Source organism: Ahaetulla prasina, chromosome 2 (genome assembly GCF_028640845.1).
Source record: "Ahaetulla prasina isolate Xishuangbanna chromosome 2, ASM2864084v1, whole genome shotgun sequence".
NCBI classification, from domain to species: domain Eukaryota; kingdom Metazoa; phylum Chordata; class Lepidosauria; order Squamata; family Colubridae; genus Ahaetulla; species Ahaetulla prasina.
Genome location: NC_080540.1, coordinates 142,826,969 through 142,849,432, shown reverse-complemented (window position 1 = coordinate 142,849,432; position 22,464 = coordinate 142,826,969). Strand labels below are relative to the sequence as shown.

At 38.5% G+C, this 22,464-nt stretch overlaps 1 protein-coding gene across 2 annotated transcripts in view; it reads left to right on the top strand.

Moving 5' to 3' along the window:
• The first annotated feature begins 1,001 nt into the window (after nt 1-1,001).
• KCNJ16 (potassium inwardly rectifying channel subfamily J member 16) overlaps nt 1,002-22,464 on the top strand; it is a 46,989-nt gene continuing 25,526 nt past the window's right edge. The window contains exon 1 of one of the 2 annotated variants that reach the window (XM_058170847.1): nt 1,002-1,073. The gene's annotated coding sequence lies outside the window, so the exon portion shown is untranslated. Of the gene's footprint in view, nt 1,074-1,125; nt 1,196-22,464 lie in introns of those variants that run through there. The other variant, XM_058170848.1, reaches the window with a different exon arrangement.

Genomic DNA, 22,464 nt, shown 5'->3' with positions numbered 1-22,464 from the left:
CAGTTGTAAGTGATCTTTCTTTCAACGCCAATGTAAGTTTGAACGGTCACTAAATGAACTGTTGCAAGTCGAGGACTACCTGTAGCTGGAGTATACATTATACCTAACATTTCAAAACTAACAGATGATTGAAAGACATTGTGTGATGCTTAGAAACCCCTCTTATTACTAACCATTTCCCCTGATGTGTAGGCTGTCCCATTCAAGGCATTTGCTTATTTACGGGACCGCCTACTGCCACCGATTGCCTCCCACCGACCCGTACGCTCTCACAGAGAGGGACTCCTTAGGGTGCCGTCCGCCAGGCAGTGCCGACTGGCGACACCCAGAGGAAGGGCTTTCTCTGTGGGGGCTCCCACCCTCTGGAACGAGCTTCCCCCAGGGCTGCGCCAACTTCCCGACCTCCGAACCTTCTGCCGCGAGCTTAAGACACATCTATTTATTTGCGCAGGGCTAGCCTAGGGTTTTTAGTTTTAAATTTAGTTTTAATGGGGTTTTATACTATTTTAGTGATATTTTAATTTCGGCCTAATTAATAAGTTTTTTAATTGTTGTTTTTACTTGTATTATTCTTATGTTTTTATTTGGCTGTACACCGCCCTGAGTCCTTCAGGAGATAGGGCGGTATAAAAATTCGAATAAATAAATAAATAAAATAAGGCACAATTCTCTTTAATAGCCCCTTATTGCTCTGGAAATTTCCACTCAAACTTAGGGTAAATAAAGGAACAGAAGACTGACCAAAAAAAAAAAAAAAAAAAGATAGGGTTTGGGGTTTTTCCCCCCCCTCTAAATAAATGTCTTTGTTTCTTAGCAACCATTCAATAGGTAATACCAAACCAGCCTTGTCTGCAAATATTTGTATTCGGAATGGATTTTTAAAAAATCTTCCTCCTTCTTGCTGTTGTTGCAATCCTAGCCTGAATGTCTCCCGTGACTTCTGTGCAAGTTTGAGCACACCTTTGACGGGGTGGGCATAGCAGCAAGCGAATGGACTGCTTGTCACCTGATTCTTGAGATGCCAGCAACGACCTAAGCAGATTCCTGGAACAAGAATGCTGCTCCAAATTGGGGTAAATGTTTAACTGGGATTCATGAGTGTTGTGGCTTTCGAATTGGTTTATTCTTAACTGAGTCTCCGCTTTCTTTATGGTCACTTTCGTGATTGCTGGCATGAAGGAGTGAGGAAAACACAGTAAGTAGCTCTATATTCCATATTGTTGAGACTATTACATTTATAAATTGGATGGAAGACCAGTGGCTTCCCCCCCCCCCCTGCTGATATTCTGTGTCAAAAACAGACACAACTAGGGGATCAATACAGTGTTAACATTATCCCAGGAGTAAGATGAAGATAAATGGCTTAGCCAAAAAGAAATACAGAGGGAGAAATCACAGCTGCCTGACAGTAAAACCTGAAGTTGTAAATTATTTAGCTTTCTTAGCCTCTGTGTTTTTAGCCAATTGGGCTCCATGTACAAAAGCAGTTATAGGTTCCAAGTATGTGGGGAAGAAAGAGAGTAGCCCTGAAAAACCCAAGATTGATTATAAAGAATATGTTTTTCCCCTCTAGAAATCAATATTCCCAGACTACCTCATTTGAGAACTATTGGAATATGAAATCCACATGGGTTGTAAAAGATTCATAATCAGGAGTGCACAGGAAATCTAATCTAATGAAAGAGAAGCAATCATATTGAATTTGATTTGATGCTAAAACAGGGGTTTTGAGAGGAGAGGGAGGGAGGGAGCTCAATGGCACCCTAACATTTTCCATATGTGTTCCTCTATAGGTATTTTTCTGAGGACGAAAATGTTCCATTGCTAGTGAACTCTCTCATTTTGGGGGGGGGGGTTTGCTGTGGGTTGAACAATAAATACAGTCCCTGCAGGAAAGACTCAAGAGAAATAGTCTCCCCAGAGTTATGCTTATTTGGAGGATTGCTATCTGAGGAGAAATGGTCCCAGAAGATAGGTATTCACAAAGAGGTAAGGGTAAAGGTCAGTGATGATTAAGAACTCAAAAGGAAAACTCCACTGGTAGCAATAATGGTTAGAAAAACAATAGAATTAATATGGAATTAGAGTAGATAATGATTGCCAGAGGATTCTTCATCTATTATGTGAATGGTGTCCTTGTGTATAGTGCTGTTGCGTTGTATCTTTGCTCTGACATAATATTACTACATGCTTTCTGTAGTAGTATTTTTATTTGAGTAATTCTTTGAATTATATAAGAATAGAATAGAATAGAATAGAATAGAATAGAATTTTTTATTGGCCAAGTGTGATTGGACACACAAGGAATTTGTCTTGGTGCATATGCTCTCAGTGTACATAAAAGAAAAGATACCTTCATCAAGGTACAACATTTACAACACAAATGATGGTCAATATATCAATACAAATCATAAGGATTACCAGCAGCAAAGTTACAGTCATACAGTCATAAGTGGAAGGAGATGGGTGATGGGAACGATGAGAAGATTAATAGTAGTGCAGATTTAGTAAATAGTTTGACAGTGTTGAGGGAATTATTTGTTTAGCAGAGTGATGGCCTTCGGGAAAAAACTGTTCTTGTGTCTAGTTGTTCTGGTTGTCTAGTTCTACTTTCATTTAGAGAGGCCAACCCACAGATTCTATTCAGTTATATGACTTAGTCATAGGGTGACTTTGCAAGAACAAATGGCAAACAATGATTGAGAACAACATTTTTCACTTCTTAAGTATAGACCTAGTAGTCTTCAAGTGAAGGCTGATCTAAAGCTTTCAGCAGTTTTTCATGCTGGTTGGGCCTGCTGGGAGTCATAGTTCAGCAACAACTAAAAAGCCCACAGGTTTCTCATTATTGCATTAAAATATATTTTCAGGGATCTCCTTCATAACATGTTCAGAATGATGACCCTTCCCCAGGCAAAGTTCATTAGAGCAATAACAAAGCAGTGTCTGAAAATTTTCAGACAAAGGTTGGCAGAATCTTCCTATCTTGAGCCAAAGAAGGATCAAGCTGAAGAAGTTTCTTGGATGAGAAGCAAAACATCTTCAAATAAAAACAAAGAAAGTGCAGTTGCCTTTTGAAAAGCACCTTTGAGGCAACCATGACTTGGATGACTTGGATGACCATAGACATTCTACCCTGTCTTAACTTTTTTGATTTCCTACCTGCCATAGAAGTCTTTCTGTAGTTACAGTTGCTTATCTAGGAATTCCAACAAGTCTGCCTCAAAGCATCTGAATATTATTTAATCATCTTGGGGTTTTTTTCCACTGTGTATGCTCAGTTCTTATAGCCTACTTTGTTGGGCTTCCTCATTGCCAGAACCCACAGACCATGTTCCTCATGTTGCACATTGCTGAACTGGTCATCTTCAGTGGAGGAGGAGCTAGGCATGGCATGCTGCCGATTACATCATCATTTGCAGTAGATGATGATGTAATCCCTTGTGCATCATGCAGCACTCTGCTTTTGTGCATCAGAATAACATCTGCCCCCACCTTTTCCACCCTGACAGATGGGATGCAGCTGGTCATGGTCAATGGACATTTCCTTGCCCTTGCTGGTCCTTCTGATTGAAATTTCTGAGAAATTTCCAAGGAAGGCTTTTTCAGGAGACCATTTGAAAACAAACGAATTAGGAATATTAAGTCTCCTAAGTGACTTAAGACGGAAGGATTGCTAGACAAGCTTCCTAGACGGATTTCTAAGCAGCTTTCTGTTTCGAAATGGCTTTTATTCTTAAATTGCTGTGCATGTCAGAATGAGACGAAGTATAATAAGAGTCAGATTTTCCCACTTAAACTCATTTATGGGACGTTTGAAAAGCCCATTTGCTTCTTCAAATAAGGGCAAGACTTCGTCATTGTTCACTCTTGCTTGTCCTCTCCTAAATACTATTGGGGGAGGCAAGAGCAGACTTTGTAGGCTATGGCTCATTTCCATGGTAATTAAAAAGATCCAATAAAACTCAGAGACAGGTGATAGACATGATTTTTGCAAAATAGGGCAGATCCAGGTGTCAATTTCTTTGGGGAGCAAGTCTGAAGCAAAGCATGATGGAGAAGGGATTATTTTCAGTGTTTTCAGTGTTTTTCCCCACCTCTTTAAGTTTTTTTTTTTCCCCTTCTCTACTCAGATTTCTGGTCACAGGTTTCTTCGTGCCTGAGGCAGAAGCATTTGGTGCGTACTTATGAGCATTTCTGAGAGCAGGAATTCAATCTAAGCAAGGCTGAGTAAAACAGGTTTTATAACAGAAACAGAAGGGAGGTTCACTTAAAGGAAATACATTTTAGGAATAGGCAAAGCTTAGAACTCAGCCAACCGCATCCAGCCAACCCAGAAGAGTAGAGGAAGGCTATGCTCCATGCATGTGTGCCTAAGAAAAAAAGCAGAATGGAGTGACCTCAGAGTAGTCATCCCTTACTTAGACAAAAATTAGACAGTGATGAATTTAAAAAAAAGGCACAGAGTAAATACTTAACTTTACTTATGGTCCCTTATGGTCGGTCATGAGGTGATGAAGTATTATCAACACCATTGAAACTGAAAGAAAGTATGAGCAGGGATGTAGAATGTATTGGTAAGGGGTCACCCATTAAGTGATCGATCTTGCTACACTAATTCTTCCTTTAAATTTTAATATTGTCCTTTTTCCTATCAGTGACCTGGTTTATACATGTAGCAGAATAAGGCAACAGTTAAATCAGGAGTCAATATCCTGAAACCCTCAAACCAGGGGTGAAATCTAAAAATTTTCCCTATCAGTTCTGTAGGCATGGCTTAATTGGTGGGTGTGGCTTGATGGTCAGGTGACCGGGTGGGCATGACCAATAACAATAAATAATAAAAATAATAAACAAAGTACACAAAACAATAAGAGGTACCAAAAACCAACTTTCACACTTTACACACACACAATACAACTGACTCACACACAATGTAAAAGCAGCTGTATTTCACCCAAAATGGCCCCTGCAACAAGCAGGAACCTCACACAGCCACAAAAAGCTCAAAAACCAACTTTCACACTTTACACACACAAAACACAACACAACTGACTCACTCACACACAAACACACAAAATGCCACATAAAGCTTTGTGAGATTTTGTGTGTTTGTGTGGTTAGAGTGAAACACTACAAAAACACACCAAATCTCAGAAAGCAGCACAAATATTTTATTTTATTATTTTATTTTATTTATATTTTTAGGTAAAAGCAGCTAAATTTAAAGCTTCCTTAACTTTATATTGCTCTTTTTAAAAAAAACTCCTTAAAAAAACCCAATTAACTATTTTTTAAAGCTCCCCCCCAGTTACTTACCCAATTGGAGGCAGGCAGATTGAGTTGCTCACTGATGAGATGGATTACAGGCAGGCAGATTCAGTTGCTAGCTGATGCAATTGATTGCAGCAGCTGAAGCAAGGCTTTGCGAACCCGAACGAAGCAGCAAGTAGGCAAGTGGGGACCGGGTGATTGCGTGGGCATGGTTGGGGGCTGTTGTAAGAGGTTGTAAAAAAATGATTTTAAAAGCCTGTGATGATCAGGCAACTCAGCTGGGATCGCCAGAGGAAAAAAAAAAGCTTTTAAAAGGTTCCTATGATGATCCCAGCTGAAGTTGCCTGATCGTCAGAAGCTTTTAAAAGGATTGTTTTAACAACCTCTTCGGCCGAAGAGCTTGTAGAAAACATGCTTTTTAAAGGTTCTGGCAATTAGGCAACTCAGCTGGAATCGCCAGAGGAGCCGTTTAAAAGCTTTTTTTTGCAACCTCTTTGGCCGAAGAGGTTGTTAGAAAAAAGCTTTTAATGGGTTCTGACAATCCCAGCTGAGCCACGCGATCAACAAAGGCTTTTTTTTTTTACTTTTAAAAGCATCTTTTAGGCAGAAGAAAAAATGCTTTTAAAAGTAAAAAAAAAAATTCTGATGATCACGTGGCTCAGCTGGGGCAGGGAGGAGGGCCAGCGATTTTTGCTACTGGTTCTCCGAACCACCTGCCACCATCGCTGGACCGGGCGATCCGGTCCGAACCGGGAGCACTTCACCCCTACCCTCTTTGTGACCTCATATCCCATCCAATCATTTTTGGTTAGAAATAATAGCACTGAATCCTGATACTTAAAAAAGAAAAGAAAAAAAAGAATTTCTTACATAGGTCCTAAGGTAAGTTTCATATACAAGTAATCCTCGACTTATGACCACAACTGAACCCAACATTTCCATTGCTACGCAAAACAATTGAGTTTTGCCCCATTTTATTTTATTTTTAAAAAATTTTTATTTACATTTATATCCCGCCCTTCTCTGAAGACTCAGGGCGGCTTACAGTGTATAAGGCAATAGTCTCATTCTATTTGTATATTTACAAAGTCAACTTATTGCCCCCCCAACAATCTGGGTCCTCATTTTACCTACCTTATAAAGGATGGAAGGCTGAGTCAACCTTGGGCCAGGCTTGAACCTGCAGTAATTGCAGGCTGCTGTGTTCTAATAACAGGCTTCTTACCAGCCTGAGCTACCACGGCCCCTATGACCTTTATGACCTTTCTTGCCACAGTTGTTAAGGGAATCACTGCAGTTGTCAAGATAGTAGCACAGTTGTTAAGCAGATCTGGCTTCCTCGTTGATTTTGCTTGTCAGAAATTTGCAAAAGGGGATCACATGACCCTGGGACACTGCAACAGGCAAAAATGCATGCCAGTTGCCAAGCTTCTGAATTTTGATCACATGACCATGGGGATGCTGCAACCACCGTAAGTGTGAAAAACAGTCATAAGTCGCTTTTTTTCAGTGCCGTTCGAACAACTTTGAACAATGACTAAATAAATGGTTGTAAGTCGAGGACTATCTGTATATAGTTAAATCACCTAGGAAACCCCAAAATACTTCAAGAGAAAAAAAAAAGCCCAGAAAATCTTGGCTTAGTTCACTTCGCAGCATCTATCTTGAATGGGTCATGCTCAGGGTTGGGTTCTACTTACCTTTACTACCGGTTTGCAGCGGGAGCACGTGCTCTTCTGTGCATGCGCAGATGACCCATGATGATGATGTGGCAGGTGGGCAGTGCCTCCCACCGGTTTTACTACTGGTTCTATAGAACCGGACAGCACCACTGGGTTGCTCCTGGTTGTGCGCTCCTCCAGATGAAAAATGTGATCGCTTGTATAGCTATTAAAATTTACCATTTTCAGTTGGGGAAGCATCTTGTGGCTAAAAAGGTGGACTACAGGTGAAATGACTACGGGTTTAGTTTAGCACAGTTCCCAGTCAAAAGAACCCCAAACTTTGTAGTAAAAAAAAAAAAAAAACTAGCACAGGAAGTTCAGTCTGTGGAACAGCAATAAGAGAGGTACCTGGTACATATACCTCATCAACTTGGAATGGTGCCAACCACTTAATTGCCTCAAGATCGTAGGACTTCACCCAGCCGCATGGATAGAGGAGGCCTCTGTCAGATTGCAGTTTCTATATGGGGATGCAAACTGAGCTCACATTGCTCTTATGCTCTGTGCAGGGCCTAGCTGCTTTTAAGGCAAGCATAGTAGCAGCCGCATTGGAGTTCTGAGCGCCGACTTGCTGGAGGAGGCCAAGGTTGTGTCTAGCCTAGCCTTCCTCAACCTTTTGCCCTGCAGCTGCATTGGATTACTTTGTCCAGATTCTCAGCCACAGCAGCCAAAGTGGCTGGGAATTCTGAGCGCCGAGTCCAAGACATCTGGATGGCGCCAGATTGGAGAGAGCTATTCTAGCACAAAACACTCTCCCCACCACTGGTTAGCCAGATGCTTCAGCTACACTAGAATTGAATCTACTGATTTCACAACACCAGGGAGAGAATCGACTTTGGGGTTTTGTTTTATTATTTTTTTTCCCCGAAAGAAGCAAGAATCACTCAAGTCCTCACTTCAATGCATTCTGCCCTCCCCCCCCAAAAAAAACCAATTTTGTCAAATAATAGGAAAACAAGGTAGTGTCTCTTTGTCTCTTTTCTAATTATTCCTTTCAAAAAACTTTTTGTCCCAGACAGTGAATAGTAACTATATTTGTAAATGGATTTTACTAAATGGATTATTGCAAAACACAGCTTCAAGCTTTGGAAAATTAACCCCACCCCTCATTCATTTATTTGAACCCTCAACTCTGTAAGCAAATGCAGATTTACATTGGAACAGACGAATATGGTGACTTTTAAAATAATCTGCATTTGATATCCATTAGATGTTTTTGCAAACCTTTCAAACATATCCTCCTGCTTGTTAAAATCCCCTCAATCATACTATCCACAAAAATGAGACTTTGAAAAAAAGAATCCCATCTGTTAGGGATGCCTTAGTGAGACCTTAACTTGGAAAGCTTTGCAATGTGTCAAACTAGATCTTCCAGAATTAGAATCAGAAGGTTGCCAAGATTGGGAGAGACTGGTGTGAGCAATGAGCTAATCAAGACCCCCCAGAAATGGGACTCCCCATTAGCCTCTTTGCCTGGGTATATTTAGCTGTTTGAATGCTGGTGATTTGACAAGCAGGTGCAGCCTTATCTAACAAATGGCTTGTAAGATGATCTCATCAGTTATTAAGCCATATAAGGCCAGGCACAAAACGTCTTCCTCACATTTAGCAACACTGAGAAAATGAACACAAATGCTTTATTTCAGAAACAGAGTACATAACTCTGAAACACTGAAGGTGTATTTCATTTTAAATTTAGTAGTAGTCATGTATTACTTTTTGAAACTATCTTAATAAGATGACTATAAGTTGAGGTGACTGCCCTTTGGATATTCCCTTATGTGGAAGACCATAACCTGGCAAAATCTTCAGTCTGAAAAATGATATAATACAATATGCCAATGATATAATACAATATGCCAAAATTTAGTCCTCTAATGCAGTTCAGAAGTGTTCAGTGCTTTAAACAAGCCTGCTTGGAATGCACACAGCCATGTTAATTCAGCAAAAGTAAACTTGGTTGTGATATTCAGGATTTCATGGAGCATTTTATAATCTGGACAAAAAAGATTGTTTTGTTCAGCTGATAAAAAGCTGTCCTATAATTATAGCAACCCTTTTCCTATAAAAAAAATTGTGCACCATGAAAAGTATATCCCTCGCACACACATACATGCAAAATGGGAAGTCACCCCAGGCCATTCAAACAAGTAAACATGGGATATATATAACCACTGATAGAAAATTCCTTCCTGACATCATATATGGCGCTGCACATTATTCTCATTCATTCATTCTTTGATAATAATTGCCCATCTTTCCACACATCCTCTAAAATACTTTTCAGAAAAACTTGTCAAACATGTTCCAAGTGCATCTGTCAAAAATAGAAGAGGGAAATGAAAGACAGATTAGATCTACAGTATCTAACTGCCCTGTGTCGGTTAGTACTGCATTGTCCTGTTCTGTGTGTATCTCCCTAAAAAGTATAGCTGAAGACCAAGTCATACTAGCAGAGCATGTACTTTTGAACTGGTGATGCTTCATATTGGCCAATAACATCTCAGCTACTCCCACTGTTTTTATCAGCTGCATTTTATTTGATCATGTAAGAAATCCAAAAGGCCTATATTTGGACAGATTCTGGGCCTGAAGGTAACATAGTAGTGAGAATAATTAATAGTAGTAGAATATAGACTGTATCTGAAAGCTACAGAAGCTATTTATAGTTTGAGATGTAACAGATTGCCTGGAGCATGATCTGCGGAGACATTAGCCACCTTGACAGGCTAAGGCATCTTTTATTACCTGTGGCAGATACACCATTAGAACCTCTCCATCGATAGATAAAACTTGTTTGGATGTTGAACAGTGCACGTGGGAGTGCTTTTGAATACTGGAAACTTCACCTAGTTCAGAATCAGTGAAAAGCTTGCTGAGTTTGAAGCAATTAGAATAGTTGCTGCTCTTCTCTGAATCTGGCTTTAATGCATAAACAACTTACAAATGGAATCCTTAAAGAATTCTGCATCTATGTAAACTGGCCCAAATACTGATTGCTTCAGTGGCCTTGCCTGGTCTTTCCAATAAACCCTGGGAATGAGGCAGAATCCTTATCTTCGGGATTCCCTTTCAGAGAAGCTTGCCTGATATAATGTTGGTTTTTTTTTAGTGGCCATGGGAAAATATTTCTTTTTGCTCCTCTTCCCTTTCTTTTGCTTTGTCTTCTTTGTAATTCTGTATACATGCGTCTAAGGTTATAATTTGCAATCCTTGGGCACGATAGAGAAGACATTGTTACCATGTCAACATTGCTGGTATTTTCACTTTCCTCCACTTTGGTCAGTCCCTTTTATGGTAGTTTAGGATTTAACTGTTAATTCATCTCAGTTTTCTCTTCCTATGACTGGATCAAATTGTCCCATGTCATCTCTTGGTGCTTGGCTTGGAAATACTGGTATGTGATGATGGTTCTCCAGAGATGAAAGCCAAATTTGGTTGAGGAATCACCAATTGATGGGGATGGAGTTGGGTGAGGTGAGGCATCAATTTGATATTTAATATATTCCTTGAAATGACCAAGAGATTTTTGCTCTGTCTGACTCATGCGAGTTGTAATATACTAGACTATCCCTTACAGGGAAATATATTCAGTAAATAGTAGTTTTGATTTTTTTATGTGACACAAATATGGACTGTAGTAAGGGAATTAGAGAATGTGTTCTCCATTTCCATTTATTGTACTTTGTAGCTTCATTGCTCAGCTATCCCACAGTACTTTGCTGACCTTGCTTGATGTCAAAAACAGTCTAGTTCTCAGATTGCACACCACCAGGATATATACAAAGGCTAGCTAGACTAGCAAAAAAACAAACAAACGTATCTTGAAACAGGGCAATGAGAAAAAACTTCTGTATGGCTGACAAAAAAAAAAAAAATCCTCACAAAAGTGGCGATTGAATTTAATTTGAAGGAGCTCAAAGCTTTTCAGTCTTACTGGTCAACTTCTGACCAATTGGTAAAGCCAGTTTGAATATTGAATCATGCAGGGGAAAAAATGACAGAGTTTGGTGCTTTGATGCTCTACATGCATGTACAAAATCCTGTAGAAAGGCAGTTTTTTTTCCATGTCATGCATATGAATATAGCCTTATTATTATTGCTGATGCTGCTGTTTATTAAGGTACTTCTGCAGAAGTTTATTTAAAAACTAACATTCCCCGAGTTTTTGAGACTCACTATGCAGCATTTTGCACAATATTCTTTTCAAAAGGTGAAAAACCTGTTTTACCAAGTTCTACATAGACCCTTAGATCTATATTATTATGCACGAGTCTGCATTCTGTTTATCTTAATCTGTAATGTGCTGTTGTGGTGCTGAAAGGATAGCGCCTATTCTTAAAAGCATTGTCAGTGCTTTAAAAAAAACAAACCAATATCCCCCAAACTCTTTGTTGGGTCCAGAGTAATCCAGTTTATTGCTGAAATAAACTGAATCTGTATTATAACTCCAGAAGAAGATACAGATGGTTCTATGCCAAGCTGATTTTGAAGAACAATTCAGTCCTTTTCTTTGCATTGTTTTATTATGTAATGCAACTGCATTTATAGGAGGGATTAAATTTAATAAGGTCCACATTCCCATTTTTTCAATAAAAGACATACTTCACCAGCGATGACCTTTTGAGAACATTTGTAAAAATTGTCTGAGGATGTCAATATCCCTCCATATCAAAAGCCACGTTCCACTGATATATTAGTTTTCAATAGGGAAGGTTTTTGTTTGACCAATTCTTGATTCAAAAAATGCAATTTGATTGTATATTTCTAGTATTACTTGGAGAAAATGCATATAATTTAAATGCAATTTTGGGGACACTTGGGGAGACTTGGACTATAACAGAAACATGTCACAGTCAAAATGAAAAAGAAGACCTTAAATTTATAATGCAAGAATAGTTCTGCAAACTCTGTATTATTTGCTAACAATGACATATATCCATTGAGTTCTTTGAGCAGTATAGTTTAAGCCTGGGTCGCATTGTTAAATTTTATTAAACCATTACAAGTAGTTCTTAACTTAGACCACAACCGAGTCCAAAATTGCTGTTATTAAGCAAGATAGTTGCCTCACTTTACGATATTTTTTTGGCCACACTTATTAAGTGAATCATCCTCGACTTAACAACTGAGCCCAAAAATTCTGCTGCTAAGCAAGACAGTTGTTAAGTGAATTTTACCCCATTTTACCTTTCTTGCCATAATTGTTAAGTGAATCACAGCAGTTCTTAAGTTAGTAACACAGTTGTTAAGGAAACCTGGCTTCCCTGTTGACTTTGCTTCTCAGAATTTTTGCAAAAGGTGATGACATGATCTCAGGACACTGAAACTGTCATAGATAAGAGCCGTCCAAATTTTTGATAACCACGGGGAAGCTGCAACAGTTGTAAGTATAAAATCCAATCGTAAGTCACATTTTTTTCCAGTACTGTTATAACTTCAGACGATAACTAAACAAATGGTTGTAAATTGAGGACTACCTGTACAGTCAAAATCAGAGTTCTGGACCAACAGATGCTGCAACTCATAAAATGGTCATGTGACCAAGCACAACTGTAAAGTCCAAAAGAACAAACATAGGGAATATTTGTACATGACTTTTGCAACCTAGTTATTTTTGTTTGCTATGTGATTTAGAAACCATATTAGGATAAAGCCTTCCAAGCTGGTTTGTCAGCTGGTAAACTCTTCATCAAGCAGAGCGGAGGGTATCTAACTGAGCACCGTCAACCCATGATTTCATAAACCTGCTGAGGAAGAGGGAATTTTCAGAGGTCCATGTCTTCTTCAGCCTGATCCTCTACTCTTAACTTGAAGGGATATTTTTTTCTTCTATTGCTCAACTGCTTACCTGCCCTTTTGCCTATTACCTGTCACTTCAGAATTTATTGAATCTAGATTACTTACTTTCACATTTCTTGTGAATCTGTTTTACTGGCAATTATACAAACAACATGTTCATCTGGGTAGTTTTATGGTAAAGTTTATGAAGAGCTATGCAAACATCTTATTATGGTTTCTCTGGAGGGAAGAAGAAAGAGATGGGAAAGTCTGAAGATGTTAGAAACATAACCTTTCCTGAAAATGAACATTTCCCCTTAATCTCCTACTTTTATAAAACTTGTAATTCAAGATCTGAAGTACAGGATAGTCCTTGATTTATTACCACAATTGGAGCCAGAATTTCAGTTGCTGGTCATTTAGCGAGTCATCACACGACAGGACCCAATTTTACAATCATTTTTACCACAGCCATTAAGTGAATCATGAGATGATTAAGTGAGTCCAGTTTCGCCAATTGACTTTGCTTGTCACAAGCCAGCTGGGAAATTGCAAATCATAATCATATGGCCACAAGACACATCAACCATTATAAATGTGAGCCAGTTGTCAAACACCTGAATTGTCATCATGCGAGTGCAAAAGTGGTGCAGTGGTTGTAAACTTCAAGGATGGGCCATAGGTTACTTTTTTTTTTTGAGCCTATTGCAACTTTGGACTATTGTTAAATGAACAGTCATAAGTTGAAAATTATTTGTAAGATTCAAAAAATAAATTATTGATAATTTACCTGGGATTTATATATCTAGTTGATAATTCCACCAATAGTTTTTCCAATGTACATAATATTTAGCAGTTGCTATCTGCAATTATTTTATTATAAATATTAATAAGATTTTTAAGAACCTGTTTTCCAATTAATAGGGAGAGACTACAAGTAATTCATTAAAATTGCAATCATGTCATCACTTGAATGAGTGTAAGACCATTGTAGAATTGTGGTATAACAAATAAGAGACATGTGGATTGAAAAAAATGGGTAAACCAGAAGTTGACAAAAATTTAGCATTTCTTATCTCTTTGATGCCATCTGGGGATTGCCTGGATTTTGGCAGCCTGGATATTGTATCTCTGATAATTCTGCAATTAGTTCTCATCACATTCATGGGCTTTGATTCCAGGAAATTGTTTACAGGATTGAGGTTTTTTAAAAAAAGGCAACTAAATTTAAAATTCCAGGAAAGTATCCAGAGATCATTCTGATTTTCAAATATCCTCATTGAAAACTTGTCTTTTGTTGAAAAGATTTTGCCTAGCATACTTTCTCTGTGAGGTTATAATGGTATGTGAAAAAGACTTGAGAAATATGGTGAAGAGAGGCTGTCTAGTCACAGAAGAGAGGGCATGGACCACAACTGTATAATGCAGTGGTCACCAACTGGTGGTCCACAGAAAAATTATTTGCATTTTTTATATTGCGCTATATCAGGGGTCCTCAAACTACAGCCCCTGGGTGGGATACGTGCAATGAACATTTGTGTTGCTACAGAGAGTCTCCCCCTTCGGGGTCTTTTTGTATAGATTGGAGGGGGACAGAAATTTCAACTTGAGGTCTACTTCGGTCTCCTGGTGCTGGGCTTTGGGTGAAGGCTGGAGGGAAGTGCTGCTAGTGGCAAAGAACTGGAGGGCCTTTTTCCAGTGGGATTGCATCATGGCTCAATGGCCTGACCATCTCAGCTCACTGAGCCTCCAGGCACCAGCACCTGGCCTTGCACTCCCGCAGGTTTTCTCTCTGCTTGGAAAGCCTATGCTCATAGTCCTCAGTGAGGTGCTTCTGCTGAGCCTTCTTCTCTGCCAAATCTGAACTGAGCCAGCTGTTTTACCAACTCTTTCCCATGGTGGCTGCTTAGCTCCAACAACTGCTTCCTGTAGGGGGCCTAAGGAGCCCAGGCAGGGAGGCGAGGAGTGGCTGAGAGGGGAGAAGCGAGTAAAAGCTGGTGAGGCACCCCTCGATGTGATATCAAGTTGGCCACGCCCACCCAGTCACATACCAACCTAGCTATGCCCATCCAGCCAGTAATTAAGCAGATCATATTAGTGGTCCGCGGGATTTAAAATTATGAATTTAGTGGTCCCTGAGGTCCGAAAGGTTGGTGACCCATGGTATAATGAATGAAGAAAGAGACTCAGGAGAGACCCTCCCTGACTTCTCAGACTGTAAAACAGACAGTGGAAGAATTGTACTTTCAGACCTGTAAGATTCCCGTTAAAGTTTCCTTAAAATAGAATCAGCTCATCTGGTCGTGTTTCCTATTTGGTCTTCCTGTGAAAGCTGACAGTGGAAAGATCCAGAACATGGCCTTCTTTGCCATTATTCCATGGATGTTCCAGTTTTCGTGAAGTCCTTTTCTATCATTGACCATCGCTCAGAAGAAAAAAGACATTTGCCTATTCTGAAATTGTTCTTTTCCAACCTCTAGAACCAAGTGAGGGAAAATTAAATCGAAAACAGACTTTATGGTCAAATTTTTGCAGGTGCGAGAAAAATGGGTAAAGACATCAGAAAATAACTCTTCTTCAACAGTTAATAGTTTTAAGAGTTCATAGAGCTTTAAGGAGACATAGATCGGTCACTGGGTGGCCTCAGTCTTGTACATTAAGTGCAGGTTTTGGTGTCATTTGGAAAGAAAGGATACTCTCAATATAGAATTAGTATTATTCTTCATCATGAATTTAAACTTAGGTATAAATGAGGACAGCATGTGAAGCATATTCAACTTCTAGTATGGAATAGTAATTTTAGCATGAATTATTTGGGAGTATTTCCAGGCACTGGGCATTTGCTTTTTCTATTTAAAACTAGGAAGACCTAATGTGTTTTATTGCAAAATATAGGAAAAACAGACAAGCTCTCTCCTATGAAAGAAACAATATCATCTTGCTACATTCAGCTTCATTTGTCAGAGATCATGCTTTTTCTTCCTATAACTGAAATGGCTGCTGCTTCCAATATTATAATATTATGTGTAGTTACTTCGGTTGCATTGATGTTAACCCGAACCTTAGCAAACAAAACCTTCCATTTGGCTGCAATTTTATCATTTGAAAAGAAGGTCTTTAAGGCATATTCACACTAACTTTGAGCAATTCCTACTGCAGGCTGATATTGGCTGTGTCCATATTTTTAAATATCTTAAAAATAAAGATATTTTTAAATATCTTTAAAAAATTCTGCCCAAGTTGGGGTGAACATCATCTGGAAATCACTGCTTTCATAGAAGAGCAGAAAAACTCATGCAGATATTGCATCCATTCCTGCCTTCCAGAATATGGTAACCTGTACTTCATAGAACATATAACATAGAATCATAGGACTGGAAGGTTTTCTAGGTCAACCTCCTGCTCAAGGCAAGAGACCTTATAACATCCCACTCATATAGTTGTCCAGTTTATTTTTGAAAACTTCCAATGGCAGAATACCCACAACTCTAGGAGGCAAATTATTCCATTGATCAATTATTCTCACAGTGAGGAAATTTGTCCTTAGTTCTATGTTGGATCTGCCTTCCAGCAGAGCAACCTGACAGTATGAATGGAAAAAAATTTTTTTTATAAAAAAAGTCCTGTCCTGACTTAACATTCTGTTCTCTGAATGTAGAGCTTTTTCCAGTCTAAGTCTTTTGATTTGCACTAAACTTTAACTATCCAAAATTCCTTGTACTTAACTTATTTCTAGCCAGATCTGTTTGTACCCAGTTCAGTTTAAGGATTCCCATTGTTCTGTGATGCAATATATATATATGTATGTATGTATATATATATGTATATATATATATGTATATATATGTATGTATGTGTATGTATGTATGTACGTACATACATATATATATATGTGGGTCTTTGGTTATTCGGGTTTTCTCCCGCGTAAAATTGGAAGTGTCTTGGCGATGTATCGACGAAGTCTCATTTGTCATCTTCAGGCTTCAGCTTCGTGCTTCTGGGAGCATTAACCAAAGACCTACATATAAACATCCGCGAAAACCTCAGAAAACAAATATATATGTATGTATGTATGTATGTATGTATGTATGTATGTATGTATGTATGTATGTATGTATTGGGGCTGGTTATTTTGAGGTTTAATTATGCTTTATTTGACTGTGCAGACATTTAGGCTGCAGAAATGGAAAATTAGAGAGAACATATTTCTGCAGTACCCCACAATGCTGCCTGCAGCTTTAAATCTGTCAGCTCATGAAAGCTTTAGCATGTACTTCAATATGCTTAATGGCCTGGCAATATGTCATGAATTAACATAATGGATAAGACAAAGACTTGGGAGGAGGGACAATTATCAGTCGCCAGTTCTGTGCATTAGGCATTTTAGTCTGAAGTAACTACATGTAGCTGTTGCCCTATATACATAATTTGCCCTATATTGAATTTTGGTTTTAAAAAAATCCATTACAGAATCTATAGAAACTAAACTAGTCTAAAGTAGTTTCCTGATTATATCTTTATTTCAAAAACTCAACAGTTCCTTTCAGCAGTTAAAAGAATAATATGTTCAGTCATCTCATAATTTATGCGATGTACGTGCAAATATGTAGGGAAGAACAGGTAAATAACTTCAGTTCTTTTTATTTTTGGGCAACCCTACAATCTCATTCTGCTGTTTTCCTCTGCAGTGCAAGCCAAGGTTATATTTCTGCTTTTTAAAAAAAATAAATTTGTCTAGTTCTTCAGAAAACTAGTGACCTAATTGTCCATTCAATATTTCCTGATAAGTTGCAAAGTACAGTAAGATGGGTGAAAACAAATCCAGTCTATTTGTTTTAGAGTTTAGGAATCTTAATATGGCAAGGTACACAATTCCTTCTTTGTTCTGTGAGATGATATGGGCAATTGTTCTTTCTATTTTTATCCATAATAGCATATTCATAAACGCTGAATGCAGTTTATCTGTCTGTCTGTCTGTCTGTCTAATCAAACTTTTTAAGCAACTTATGGATTGCAGATTTACCAGTGGAACATTCATTCCAAAATATTTTAAACTACTGCAAAAAATATCATCACCATGGTAATGACTTGTCATTTTAAACAACTTCTCTATCTGGAGTAATGCAGTTTCAATAATGATGTCAAACATTATTGAATACTAAATAAAATGTCTCCTGAAATTATTTATCATCAATGATTGGTTCTGAGGATGGTTTAAAATTAGGTCACTAAATCCATTATGAATAACAAACATGTCCCTGCTTAGGTAACAGATTTTGATGTGATTTGAGGGCCAGTTTCTACAGTTTACTAGAAATCAGGCTCGCTGCAAGCTTGTGAGATAGGGATGGGGGATAGTTTTGGGAATTTAGGCATTCTACTGTAACGAGAGTAATAATTACAAGCAGAATCAGCTAAATCAGGTCCACAATTTTGGATGTTGATATAAAATGTTTTCTACTGATGCTGAGCATTATTTTGCCTCTGGCCAATGATTGGTTATGTCCACTTTAATGAGAGTCAATTTAAGGAAAGCAATTGATGAATTTCCTTGCCTTTATTTCTCCTCCCACAAAACATTGCCAGCCAGTGGTAAATTAACTATCAATCACTTTCTTTAATATGTTTCAAGCCAATTAGGGCTAGAGTAAGTGGGTGCTTGTAGCCAAGAAGGTGTGAGCACTGTGCACATGGCACCTGTGAGTTGGGCTGTTTCTGAGAAAGGCAGAGCGCTCTTCTGAAAGAGCATTAAACCCACCAAATAGAATTAAAAGTAACCCAGCTGACAGGTAGGTAGCAAAGAGGAAGGGCCTAAGATGGTACAGGAGGGAACAACTAATCAATCACTATTCATATTGACAAGTGCTGCAAGAGGGCAACAATGCCGGTAGAAAGTCCAGGTCTTCCAGCCATGGAGCCATGGAGCTTCAAAGAAGTAGATAAAGTGGCATCCTTCTTCCATCAAAATAATAAAAACAAGTAAACTTTATAGCCATGTGAAACCCTTCTTGGCAGAATAGCGGAAAATCTACAATACACCCAAGAAAGTTAGAAGCAGGACATACCTCTTTCTTTGTTTAAATCAGTGGTAGTCAACCTGTCCCTACCGCCCACTAGTGGGCATTCCAGCTTTCATGGTGAGCGGTAGGAGTTTTGTCCGATACTGAAGCACTTGCCTTTTTTTTAATTTAATTGACTTTTTAAAAAAATTTCATAGCATTATTTAAAAACATTTTCATTAGGTTTTCATAAAATTCCCTGTGACAATTTAAATTTCTGAAAATATACTATTTGTATCACCCGCGCATAAGTTTAGTTCACATTACGTAAGTGAAACTAAATGGCGCTATAGTGTGACCGTAAACAAAAGAGCCTCGTCCCAGAATAGCTCACGCATCTCCCCCCACACCACCCAGCTGTAACAGACAATCAGAGTGATAGCCGGTGCCCCCCCCCCCAAAACCTAATCCATGATGCACGAGAGGCATTCACAGACGACGATACATGGCACATTACTGTGGAACTGGTGGGCGGTTAGAAAATTTTACTACTAACAGAGATACAAAAGTGGGTGGTAGGTATAAAAAGGTTGACTACCCCTGGTTTAAATGAACCCTGTGCACACAGGATGTTTTAAAACCAGGTCTACCCTTCTTCCAAAAAAAGTATTAAACCTATCTTCATAAGGAGACCATGCCATCATTGATGAAGTTTGCAAGATCGTATCCAAAGCAAAATTGTATCAGGATAGGAGAAAACACAGTACCTTAAAACTGAAGCAGCTAAATATGACATTGAGCTGCCTCAGTTATGGATGAGATTGTGATAAAGGCAACATCTGGAGGCCATGCAACACAGGAAAGTTTACCAGGAATCTGTTTATGGCATTGTTACGGACAAATCAGGATGAACTATGAAACAGTTCCTCTCCTTTCCTCCCTTCCCCTCCCCTCCTGCTTCCTAGAAAACATTTGCTGCTACCATGAAGTATTTAGATAGTCACAACACTGATTAATACTCAAGTATCATAGAAAAATGCTCTCCTTCAGCAACAGCATAGTTTAAGGAACATAAGATGGTATGTCAATCAGAAAGCTGAATGCATCTGTGCATTTCTGATCAGAAATATCACTGGTCTATAAAGCCATGCTTTAAAACGAGGCTATTGTATTTATCACAGTTTATGTGTCCTCAAAGAACGTATTGCCTTCTTGGAAGACAAGAAGTTCTCCATGCAATAATGCTTCATCCCTGCCCATTATTAAGCAAAAAAACAAACCCCAAAACAAAACAAAAACTGAGGTAGACAATGGTCCAGCGTGTTTTGTGTTTCTTTCTTTTGTTCTTGAATGGGAAGTGGACTTTGAGGTTACTGAAGTCTTCATAAACAGTTCAGGGCATGTGTGGAGAACAATGTCCTCAGAGTGGTGTTAGGTGGGTAAGAACAAAGAGAACAAGTTTCTGTTTTGAAAAGCATGGAGAAATTCAGTGACTGTAATTGGGTCCAGATTAGCAGCAATATCATGGTATGGTTGGATTTCACTTGTTGACATTTGTACTCCAAGCTCTCGGATTGGCCTGCAATGAAGGAGAGAGATGGCAGAGTTGTTCAGGAATGTTTGCTAACAATGTGTTGCAAGATAACTTCATCCATTTACCATTTGCCTGGGAGTGAAGATTCCTTGTTTCTCCTTTCCTCAGGATATGGCATGACGTCACTACTCCCAGCTTGTTTATCCCTTCTTATAGCATTTCTGGCTTCCTTCCAAATTGTTTTATGTTATCTGTGCTTCCTGTGCTGAGTCAAACTACAGTAAACATGACAGTTACCCTGTTATGCTAAGAGATGCAAGTGCCACAAACCCTTGTAATATTGTGCTTCATCCTTCCATGTGAGTAAACCACTTGGAGTTCCTGCCATCCTTCGTGTTTAAAGTCTTCCAGTGATGTTCCATTCAGGTAAATCCATTTGGCACTCCAAAATACCATATAACCCACATACCAATTCTCCTATCTCTAAAGCAGGGGTGCTATTCAGCAGATTCTGACAGGTTCTCGAGAACCAGTAGCAGAAATTTTGAGTAGAGAACCGGCAAATACCATCTCTGGCTGGCCCCAGAGTAGGGTGGGAATGGGGATTTTGCAGTATCCTTCCCCTGCCATGCCCACCAAGCGACACCCACAGAACCGGTAGTAAAAAAAATTGAATTCCACCATCGCTTTGAAGTATTGTTAACCTAAATGTTAGATACAAAAAGGGTCAATAACAACAATTTATTTAATTCCTAAATTAGTGATTTGATCTTTTCAAAGCGTTCCTTTTCTCCTCTGGTGTAGAAATTGATAAGAAGAGACAGTCGTGCCTGATCAATTTTTTTTACTTTTTTTTTTTTACTTTTTGACTATCTAGATGGGAAATTTCCCCACATAGGGAGATATCAGAAAATCATTTATTTTTGGCTCACTCTCTCCGAGTCAACTACGTTTCTGGTAACCTTTCATTGGAATACCAAAACAATGTCAGAATATGAATGAGACCAAACTCTGGAATTCTTTGTTTTAAATCAAGCTACTGGCCATCTTCCTTAAATGTTATTGCATACCTGATAGAAGAAAAGGAAGGATGAAGGCAGAGTTGGTGGGTTGTTATGAAACACCCTCGTCCATTGTCATACACAAACAAACAAAAATAAATAATCCTATTCCATTCTCCATATGTACTAACATATGTCCATATGTACAACAAAGACATTCTAGCAACCCCCTTTTAATTATGGGATTTGAAGTTCATCAAAACTGATAAGTAAATAAACAATAAATAAATAATAAGCAAACAAAAAAGTTGTTGAAACTGAACAGGTTGATATTGCTTATTTCTCTTTCTTTCTCTCTCTCCCTCCCTCAACACATTCAGTACATATTCCTGTTTATTCAGTGGAGAGTTAAACTTTATTCTGAAATGTTCTAACTGGATGAAACTGCATTTAGTTCAGTGGGATATCTTCCAGCAATTTTTTTTTAAAAAAACCCCTGTAATAAACCGTGTAGAGATTATTACACATTAGACTGTAATACATTAATTTCTCAAGGGTCAGTTGTATCTTATAAGGCTAAGAAAGTTTTGTTTCTCAAAACATTTTTCAAGAGTTACTCAATGGCAATAAACAGATTCCAAGGCTCCTTTAGGCTGATTTTATTGCCCTTCTTGTTATTTCTACTGTTTCATTTGGATATCCCATTTAATGCCTTTATGATAAGATCTACCCACTCGTTTCATTATGTTTGCCTTTGGGGAATAAAATGAATCTCTGACTGACCTGAAAACAATATAAAGCAAAGCTGTTTCAAACCGGAATTAATGAGGGGTGGAACAGCTGACTTGGTAGCCTATTAACCTATTTGCTTGCTATAAAACCAATGACTATATAACACGCACAGAATATTGTTTGCATCTGCTGTATATATTGTCCTTCTTGCAGAGAACTGAGTACTGTATATACCAATTTCCCCACCTGTTGTTTGTGATATTTAGACTAAGAATTTAGACTAAGAGATTCTGGAAGGTCAGTAGAAGAACTGTGTAACTTAGTAGAGAATTAAACCTACTGTTCCCCACTTAAAAGCCAACTTTTACACCGAACTTGTTATGGTGTCAAAACAAGTTTATTCATGATGAAGATGTGAA